Genomic DNA, 11,127 nt, shown 5'->3' on the forward strand with positions numbered 1-11,127 from the left:
ACGGTTGCTGCAGGAATTTGCCTGGCCAACATTATCTGTGTTCATTTAGCTCCGAGGCAGAGAGTTACTGAGCTCAGCATAGGTTCCGAAACCTGCTCCACCTCAAACTTAACCACACCCTTCACTGACTCAAACCTTCCAGGACTAATATTTGCCTCGGTTGCTATGTTGCGAGAACCAAATAGGAGGACGTCTCTCTCTCTCTCTCACACACACACACACACACACACACACACACACACACACACACACACACACACACACACACACACACACACACACACACACACACACACACGTGTTTGGGCCTACCCATCGCTGCAAATACAATATTGGCCCAACATTTGCAGACAAGCACAGACTTGAGTGGGAGACAAGCCTCGAAATGTCTGAAGGGGCTTTGAAAACAGTACTAGGGACTGACGTTGTGCTGTGGATGTGCCTTTGTGCACTTTTCACTTTGGCTTTCCAGCGCGGGCAAACGCAGTGGCTGTTTGGTGCACAGCAAGATCCCACAGGCAGACCCTGCATGAGCGCCGAGTTACTACGTCTGTGGATCATGACGTTCCTTGGCCACTGTGGCGTTGCTGTTCTTGGGGATGCTGCTGTGCCCAATCTGGCTGCCCCCCCACCCCCCCCGTTCCCTCGGACGGCACGGTGCCACAGTGGTTTGCGCCGCTGCCTCACAGCGCCAGGGAACCGGGTTCGACTCTGGCTTTGGGTCACTGTCTGTGCGGAGTCTGCACGTTCTCCCCGTGTCTGCTTGGGTTTCCTCCGGGTGCTCCCGTTTCCTCCCACAGACCAAAGATGTGCGGGTTAGGTGGATTGGCCGTGGTAAATGTGTGGGGTTACAGGGGTAGGTCCTGGATGGGATGCGCTGTCAGGGATTTGGTGCAGACTCAATGGGCTGAATGGCCTCCTTCTGCACTGTATTTATATATTTTTGGCATTTTGTGTCCTTGTTTGAAGTTTGAACATCTGAGACTTTTCTTTGTAACCAATAAATCATTTTATTTTGGTCTTTTTGAAGTGTAATGTCTGGAGTTTGTCAGATGTTTGTAAGAAACCATTATCTCAAAATGAAAGCTTCTAAAACACATGAATAAGGATGGACAGGGGACACGCGATGTGTCCTGCCCCACATAATTTGTGGAACCTTGTTCCTTGTGATACATATCCTCTCTCATCCCTCCTGAAGGTACATAGCATTATACACAACAACTCTCAACGTCCCTGTGTGTTTTAAACCCAGCTGATGATACAAAGATTGGAGGTGTAGTGGAGAGTGAGGAAGGTTTTCAAAGAACATAAGAACATAACATAAGAAATAGGAGCAGGAGGAGGCCATCTAGCCCTTCGAGCCTGCCCCACCATTCAATAAGATCATGGCTGATCTGTCGTGGCTCAGTTCCACATTCCCGCCCTCTCCCCATAACCCTTAATCCCCTCGCTTATCAAAAACCCATCAACCCGCGTCTTAAAAATATTTAGCGAGGCAGCCTCCACCACTTCAACGGGCAGAGAATTCCAGAGATTCACCACCCTTTGAGTGAAGAAATTCCTCCTCAACTCCGTTCTAAACCACCCCCCCTTTATCTTAAGGCTGTGCCCCCTAGTCCTACTGTCCTTTCTGAGCGGGAAGAGTCTCTCCACCTCTATCCTATCCATCCCATTCATCATCTTATACGTCTCAATGAGATCTCCCCTCATTCTTCTAAACTCTAACGAGTACAAGCCTAGTTTATTCAGCCTCTCCTCATAGCTCAACCCCCTCAACTCTGGTATCAGCCTAGTAAACCTCCTCTGCACTCCCTCCAAGGCCAAAATATCCTTGCGTAAGTACGGCACCCAAAACTACACACAGTACTCCAGCTGCGGCCTCACCAGTGCCCTATACAGCTTGCAGAGGGATTTGGACCAACTAGAAAAATGGGCTGAAAAATGGCAAATGGAATTTAACGCAGACAAGTGTGAGGTATTGCACTTTGGAAGGACAAACCAAAGTAGAACGTAGAGGGTAAATGGTAGGACTCTACAGGTACAGAATTCCCTAAAAGTGACGTCACAAGTGGATAGGATCGTAAAGAGTGCTTTTGGTACATTGGCCTTTATAAATCGTAGTATCGAGTATAAAAGTTGGAGTGTTATGGTAAGGTTATATAAGGCATTGGTGAGGCCGATTTAGAGTATTGTGCACAGTTTTGGTCACCTAGTTACAGGAAGGATGTAAATAAGGTTGAAAGAGTGCAGAGAACATAGAGGCTGAATAGATTAGGCTTGTACTCGTTAGAGTTTAGAAGAATGAGGGGAGATCTCATTGAGACGTATAAGATGATGAATGGGATGGATAGGATAGAGGTGGAGAGACTCTTCCCGCTCAAAAAGGACAGTAGGACTAGGGGGCATAGCCTCAAGATAAAGGGGGGGCGGTTTAGAACAGAGTTGAGGAGGAACTTCTTCACTCAAAGGGTGGTGAATCTCTGGAATTCTCTGCCCGTTGAAGTGGTGGAGGCTACCTCGCTAAATATTTTTAAGACGTGGGTTGATGGGTTTTTGATAATAGAGGGGATTGAGGGTTATGGGGAGAGGGCGGGAATGTGGAACTGAGCCACGACAGATCAGCCATGATCTTATTGAATGGCGGGGCAGGCTCGAAGGGCTAGATGGCCTACTCCTGCTCCTATTTCTTGTGTTCTTATGTTAACATAGAACATTACAGCGCAGTACAGGCCCTTCGGCCCTCGATGTTGCGCCGACCAGTGGAACCAATCTAATGACCCTCTAACCTAAACTATTTCAATGTTATCCATATGCCTATCCACTGACGGGTCACAAGGATGTTGCCGGGACTTGAGAAGCTGAGTTACAGAGAGAGATTGAATAGGTTAGGACTTTATTCCCTGGAGCGTAGAAGATTTGATAGAGGTGTATAAGATTTTGATGGGTATAGATAGAGTGAATGCAAGCAGGCTTTTCCCACTGAGGCTAGGGGAGGAAAAAAACCAGAGGGCATGGGGTTAAGGGTGAAAGGAGAAAAGTTTAAAGGGAATATTAAGTGTGGAATGAGCTGCCGGATAAAGCGGTAAATGCGGGGTCACTTTTAACATTTAAGAAAAACTTGGACGGGTTCATGGATGAGAGGGGTGTGGAGGGATACGGTCCAGGTGCAGGTCAGTGGGACTAGGCAAAAAATGGTTCAGCACAGACAAGAAGGGCCAAAAGGCCTGATTCTGAGCTGGAATTTTCTATGGTTCTAATGTTACCACAATGCTGCCTCCACAAGTGTACATAGTCTGCTAACTTTACCAACTGTGACCTAGCAACCGCTGTACCCTCTAACTGTGTACACTCTGACTAACGCATTCTAATCAATAAGTCGGTGGATTTTCACAATGATGGGGCAGTGATTCTCTCTGGCACTCTGTGCGATCCAGTTAATGAATGATAGAGAGAGGCCTTGCTTCTCCCCGAGAGGTGAGTGAGAGGAGAGCCTTGCAAAAATAAACAGTGCGTTCAGCTAAAGATGAAACTGAACAGCACCTGCAGACAGCTACCGAACAGAAAGCAGCCTCTGACAGATTTACAATCAGATCCTTATCACCTCATTGGACACACTCCCAAAGTCCAGGTAGCCATGGCAACCACACCCTTGTTCCAGCAGGAAACCAGGGACTGTCCCAAAAGCTCTTAACCCCTTCTCACAAGTTTCAAATAGATTCGCAGCCTGATCTTTCTAAAAGGAGTGACTGACTTGCAATTGTATAGCACCTTTCATGGCCCTGGTTTTTCTTACTCATTCCTGGGACGTGGGCACCGCTGGCTGGGCCAATATTTATTGCCCATCCCTAGTTGCCCCAGGGTAGTTGAGAGTCAACCACATCGCTGTGGCTCTGGAGTCACATGTAGGCCAGACTGGGTAAGGACGGCCGATTTCCTTCCCTAAAGGACATTAGTGAACCAGATGGGTTTTTCCGACAACGGTTTCATAGTCATCAGTAGATTCTTAATTCCAGATATTTTTTATTGAATTCAAATTCCACCATCTGCCGTGGTGGGATTCGAACCCAGGTCCTCAGAGCATTAGCTGAGCTTCTGGATTAATAGTCTAGCGATAATTCTATTAGGTTATTGCCTCCCTGTAGGTCCCTGTGTGCTTTACAGCCAATACTGCGCTCCTGTGGTACAGTGGAAGAAAACGCAGAGGTCAATTTTTGCACAGTGATCCCACAAACACCAGAGATAGGCTGGATCATCTGTCTGTGACGTCGGAGGGATAAACCTTGGTGAGGACCCCACCGGAGAACTCCCCTGCTCCTCTTCAACGTGTGTGATGTAGCCTTTAGTATATGACATGGAGATGCCAGTGTTGGACTGGGGTAAGCACATTAAGAAGTCCAGGTTAAAGTCCAGCACTCTGTGTTGTGAGATGTCTTACTGTCTTTAATACAACCATGGCTGACCTGATTGTAACCTCAATCACACATTCCTGCCTAGCCTTGATAACCTTCCACCCCTTTCACAGAACAGAATCCTAGAATCCCTAAAGTGCAGAAGGAGGCCATTTGGCCCATCCAGTGTGCACCGACTGTCCGACAGAGAACCTTACCCCCCCCCCGCACTATCCCCGTAACCCCACGTGTTAATTTCAATAATTCCCCTAACCTACCTTAAGAGGCAATTTAGGATGGCCAAGCTACCTAACTTGCAAGTCCTTGGACTGTGGGAGGAAACTGGAGCAAACCCACATAGACACAGTCACCCAAGAATTGAACGCGGGTCCTTGGCGCTGTGAGGCAGCTGTGCTAACCACCGTGCCACCCTTTATAAATCAAGAATCTACCTAGCTCTGCCTTAAAAATATTCAAAGACTCTGCTTCCACTTTGAGGAAGAGAATTCCAAAGACTCATAACCCTCTGAGAGAAAGAATCCTCATCTCTGTCTTAAATAGTGACCCTTTATTCTTAAACAGTGACCCCTAGTTCTAGATTCTAGTGGAAATATCCTCTCCACACCCACCCCCTCTGAATAAGCCTCAGAATTTACCATGTTTCAATCAAGGCACCTCTTAATATTCTAAGTTCTAGGTGCCGCACCAGTGCTGTTAGGGAGGAAACTCCAGGATTTGTTAAGCTTATTAATTAGTATCAAAGGTAGGCTTACATTAACATTACAATGAAGTTAGTGTGATTATTCCCACGAAACTCATCTCCAAACTCCGTGGCCTGCACCTCGGCTCCTCCATCTGCAACTGGGCCCTGAACTTCCTAACTCACGGACCGTAATCTGTAAGGATAGGCAACAACACCTCCTCCACCATCATCCTCAGCACCGGTGGCCCTCAAGGCTGTGTTCTCAGCCCCCTACTATACCCCTTATACACCCATGACTGTGTGGCCAAGTTCCCCTCCAATTGAATTTTCAAGTTTGCTGACGACACCACCGTAGTGGGTCGGTCCTCAAACAATGATAAGTCAGAGAATCAGATAGAGAATCTGGTGAACTGGTGCGGCAACAATAATCTCTCCCTCAATGTCAACGAATTGAAGGAGATTGTCATCGACTTCAGGAAGCGTAAAGGACAACATGCCCCTGTCAACATCAACAGGGGTGAAGTAGAAATCATAAAATCCTACAGTACAGAAAGAGGCCCTTCAGCCCATCGAGTCTGCACCGAACACAACCCCACCCCCATATTCCTACAAATTATATCCACTAATCCCTCTAACCTCAGCAACCCTGGACACTAAGGGGCAATTTCTTAGCACGGCCAATAAACCCAACCCCCACATCTTTGGACTGTGGGAGGAAACAGGAGTACCCAGAGGAAACCCACGCAGACATGAGGAGAACATGCAAATTCCACACAGACAGTGACCGGAGCCAGGAATTGAACCCAGGACCCTGGAGCTGTGAAGCAGCGGTGCTAACCACTTGCGCTACTGTGCCACCCATATTGTCAAGAGTTTCAAGTTTTTAGGTGTCGAGATCACCAACAACCTTCTCTGGTCCCCCCATGCTGACACTATAGTTAAGAAAGTCCAGCAACGCCTCTACTTTCTCAGAAGACTAAGGAAATTTGGCATGTCAGCTATGACTCTCACCAACTTTTACAGATACACCATAGAAAGCATTCTTTCTGGTTGTATCACAGCTTGGTATGGGCTCCTGCTCTGCCCGAGACCGCAAGGATCTACAAAACGTCCTGAATGTAGCCCAATCTATCGCACAAACCAACCTCCCATCCATTGACTCTGTCTGAACTTCCCTCTGCCTCGGAAAATCAGCCAGTAATAATTAAGGACCCCTCGCATCCCAGACATTCTCTCTTCCCTTCCGTCAGGAAAGGGAAACAAGAGTCTGAGGTCACGTACCAACCAACTCAAGAACAGCTTCCTCCCTGCTGCTGTGAGACTTGAATGGACCTACTTTGCACTAAGTTGATCTTCTCGACACCCTGGCTATGACTGTAACACTACATTCTGCACTCTCTTGTTTCCTTCTCTATGAACGGTATGCTTTGTCTGTATCGCACGCAAAAAACAATACTTTTCACTGTATGTTAATACGTGTGACAATAATAAATCAAATCAAATCAGAAAATCCCCTAGTTGCCACACTCTGGTGCCTGTTCAGGTACACTGAGGGAGAACTTAGCGTGGCCAATGCACCATAACCAGCACATCTTTCGGACTGTGGGAGGAAACTGGAGCACCCGGAGGAAACCCGCGCAGACACGGGGAGAACATGCAGACTCCAGTGACCCAAAGCTGCGAATTGAACCCGGGTCCCTGGCGCTGTGAAGCAGCCGTGCTAACCACCGTGCTGACCCCACGGCATTTTGACCCAGCCGGGGGAAACAGAAATTAAATTTGTTAGTCACAAGTAGATCTGCATTCACGCTGCAGTGAAGTTACCGTGAAATTCCCCTCGTATGGGAGTGGAAATTTGACCCAGGAGGCGGCGCAGGGAGGGCAAGATTGAACCTGTAGACTCAATGGGACTGAACATCGCAGAGGCAGCGATAAGTGTGATCAGGCCCACCTTGTCCAATTCCTACTGTTCCATTTTTAGTTTTGATGTGGAGATGCCGGCGTTGGACTGGGGTAAACACAATAAGAAGTCTGACAACACCAGGTTTAAGTCCAACCGATTTATTGGATAGTAAACTCACAAGCTTTCAAGATTTGCCCCTTCGTCAGGTGAATGGAGAGTTCTGGCCTCAGACAGAGCGTATAACTTATATATAACTTATATATGCTCAGTCTGAGGCCAGAACTCTCCATTCACCTGACGAAGGTGTAAACTCCAAAAGCTTGTGAGTTTACTATCCAATAAATCGGTTGGACTTAAACCTGGTGTTGTCAGACTTCTTACCATCTTTACTTGTCAGCGATACAAGCAAATGGAATTGGGCCTGTGCCTGGCGTTTGAGAGGGTTAATGGGGAGGGAGGGGACATTCTGCGACAGTAATGGTTCAGTACGGTGGGAGGGGTATAGTTCCCCAGAAGTCTGAAGTAGCACATTTCGTAGCCCAGGGTGAGTCACACCCAGAATGAGTCACCTCTGCCTGTAGCAGCTCATCCTCTGTGGGAGCTGAACTCTCCTTTGAAGGAAAAGGCAGACATATTTATTCAAAAGAAAGCTGCAGAGCTAGCAAAGCTCACACGCTACACATTCTGAAACTCCTGCTGAAAATAACCAGCGGGATTTACTCCAGTTTTTAGGTGAATTCGATACTAAGAACATAAGAACCTGGGGGTCCTTGTGCACGAATCGCAAAAAATCCCAGCCTGCAGGTGCAGCAGGTGGTCAGGAAGGCGAATGGGATGCTGGCCTTCATAGCGAGGGGGATTGAATATAAAAGTAGGGAGGTCTTGCTGCAGCTGTATAGGGCACTGGTGAGGCTGCAGCTGGAGTACTGTGTGCCGTTTTGGTTGCCACACTTATGCAAGGATATTTTGGCCTTGGAGGGAGTGCAGAGGAGGTTCACTAGGCTGATACCGGAATTGAGGGGGTTGGACTATGAGGAGAGATGGAATAGACTGGGTCTGTACTCGTTGGAGTTTAGAAGGATGAGGGGGGATCTTATAGAGACATGTAAGGTAATGAAGGAGATAGATAGGGTAGAGGTGGAGAGGTTCTTCCTGCTTACAAAAGACAACAGGACTAGAGGGCACAGTCTCAAGATAAGAGGGGGGCAGTTTAGATCGGAGCTGAGGAGGAACTTCTTCACTCAAAGAGTGGTGAATCTCTGGAATTCTCTGCCCGTTGAAGTGGTGGAAGCTACCTCGCTGAATATATTTAAGTCACGGGTAGATAGGTTTCTGATAGACAAGGGAATTAAGGGTTATGGGGAGAAAGCGGGAAAGTGGAACTGATCCACTTCAGATCAGCCATGATCTTATTGAATGGCGGGGCAGGCTCGAAGGGCTAGATGGCCTACTCCTGCTCCTATTTCTTATGTTCTTATGTTCTTAAGAAATAGGAGCAGGAGTAGGCCATCTAGCCCTTCAAGCCTGCCCCGCCATTCAATAAGATCATGGCTGATCTGAAGTGGATCAGTTCCACTTTCCCACTTTCTCCCCATAACCCTTAATCCCCTTGTCTATCAGAAACCTATCTACCTGTGACTTAAATATATTCAGCGAGGTAGCCTCCACCACTTCAATGGGCAGAGAATTCCAGAGATTCACCACCCTTTGAGTGAAGAAGTTCCTCCTCAGCTCCGATCTAAACTGCCCCCCTCTTATCTTGAGACTGTGCCCTGTAGTCCTGTTGTCCTTTGTAAGCAGGAAGAATCTCTCCACCTCTACCCTATCTAGCCCCTTCGTTATCTTGTAAGTCTCTGTAAGATCCCCCCTCAGCCTTCTAAACTCCACTGAGTACAGACGCAGTCTAGTCAATCTCTCCTCATAAGCTAACCCCCTCATCTCCGGTATCAGCCTGGTGAACCTTCTCTGTACTCCCTCCAAGGCCAATATATCCTTATACTTTTGGGAGAATTCTGGCCATTATGCGAAGGTCTACAAGGCTGGAGAAGATTTGTTGGGTTCTACGTTATCTAAGCGTTAGCTTGGTCCTGCCAGTATAACTGTAGTCAGTGCCAGGAGGCCGTGCCAAGATTGGCGCAGTGGCCCCACGCTGCCAGCCTTCGAATTGCTCACATCAGTTCCATTGAAGAACAACCCTGCATTCATGTAGCACCTTTCACAATCTCAGCACACCCCAAAACTCTCCACGGCCAGTGATGCGCTTTTGGATTCCAGCTGTAGAACGTAGGAAGCGTGCAGCCGAGTTGCGCACAGCAAGATCCCACCAAACCGCAACGCCACAATCCGTGGTGGCGATGGGGGCCTGGATATTGGCGAGAGCTCCCCTGTGCTGCTGCTTGACGCACTGTGACCTTCCGTATCCGGGTTGGGACCTTCGGACCTGGGCTTGAATGTCTCAGCTGGAATTTGGCTGAGCAGCACTCCCTCAGTACCACCCCCCCTCCGCCCCCTTACCCTCCATGCCCTGTTGCATTGGAACACACAAAATTCTTCGACGGGATGGATGCAGGAGGGATGGTTACCCCCTGGACGGCGGGGATGGGGGAGAGGATTGATCTAGAACCAGGAGACACAGGGCAGGATTTTCCAGTCCTGCCCACCAAGGGAATTGTAGTGGGAGAGAGAGCAGAGGAGATTTTCCAGGATGCTGCCTGGTTTGGAGGGTAGGTCTTATGAGGAAAGGTTGAGGGAGCTGGGGCTTTTCTCTTTAGAGCGGAGGAGGATGAGAGGCAACTTAATAGAGATTTATATGATGATGAGGGGGATAGATAGAGTGGATGTTCAGAGACTATTTCCTCGGGTGGATGTCGCTGTTACTGGGGGGCATAACTATGAGGTTCATGGTGGGAGATATAGGAGGGATGTGCGAGGTAGGTTCTTCACTCAGAGAGTGGTTGAGGTGTGGAATGCACTGCCTGCTGTGATAGTGGAGTCGGACACTTTAGGAACTTTCAAGCGGTTATTGGATAGGCACATGGAGCACTCCGGAATGATAGGGAGTGGGGTGGCTCGATCTTAGTTTCGGATAAAGCTCAGCACAACACTGAGGGCTGAAGGGCCTGTACTGTTCTATGGGTAGGACAGAAAATTTGGCGGATCATACAAAGGTCCGGTGACCTCGGGTGGGAATTTCCTGCCTTGGGGCAAGCGCGACCAGAAAATCCCTCCCACCATCTCAGTATAAAGGGTATTCCAGAGGTGAGGAGGAATCTCTTCAGAGGGAGATGAATTCTCTCCCCCATAGAGGTTCAACCATTGCGCATGTTCCAGACAGGGATGGGTAGATTTCTAGATATTAAAGATATCGAGGGATACTGGGATAGTGTGGAAAAATGGTGTGAGGGAGACAATTAACCAGTTAAATGGTGAAGCAGTCTTGAGGAAGAGAACTCTCAGATCTCAGAGGAGGAATTTCTCATCGCTGTCATAAGGCACAGTGGCAATGGTTAGCTCGGATCAGACTCGATGGGCCGATTGGCCTAATTCTACTCCTATGTCTTATGTTATTGAGTGTCTTTAAGACAGAGTTAGATAGGTTCTTGATTAATAAGGGGATCAGGGGTTATGGGGAAAAGGCAGGAGAATGGGAATGAGAAAAATCTCAGTCATGATTGAATAGCGGAGAAGACTTGATGGGCAGAGTGGCCTAATCCTGCTCCTATGTCTTATGGCCTTACAGTGCCAGGGATCCGGATTCGATTCCCGGCTTGGGTCACTGTGTGTGGAGTTCGCACATTCTCCCCGTGTCTGCGTGGGTTTCCTCCAGGTGCTCCGGTTTCTTCATACACACACGTGCGGGTTAAGTGAATTGACCCAAACAGGCACTGAAGCGTGGCGACGAGGGGAATTTCACAGTAACTTCATTGCGGCGTTAATGTAAGCCTTACTTGTGACCCTAATAAATAAGCTTTAAATGAGCCACCCCTCCTATTTCTTCTGTTCCGACCTCCCTGAGGACAACAGCCCCATGTGGGTAGAAATAATTGAGAGACAAATGAACGCACTCTTTATTACAACGGTTAAATTGAAAGTTCCCGATTTATTTTTTGTACAATGTCACTTCAATGAAAGGA

Source organism: Carcharhinus amblyrhynchos, chromosome 12, assembly GCF_965287045.1.
Source record: "Carcharhinus amblyrhynchos chromosome 12, sCarAmb.v2.hapA, whole genome shotgun sequence".
In the NCBI taxonomy this organism is placed as follows: domain Eukaryota; kingdom Metazoa; phylum Chordata; class Chondrichthyes; order Carcharhiniformes; family Carcharhinidae; genus Carcharhinus; species Carcharhinus amblyrhynchos.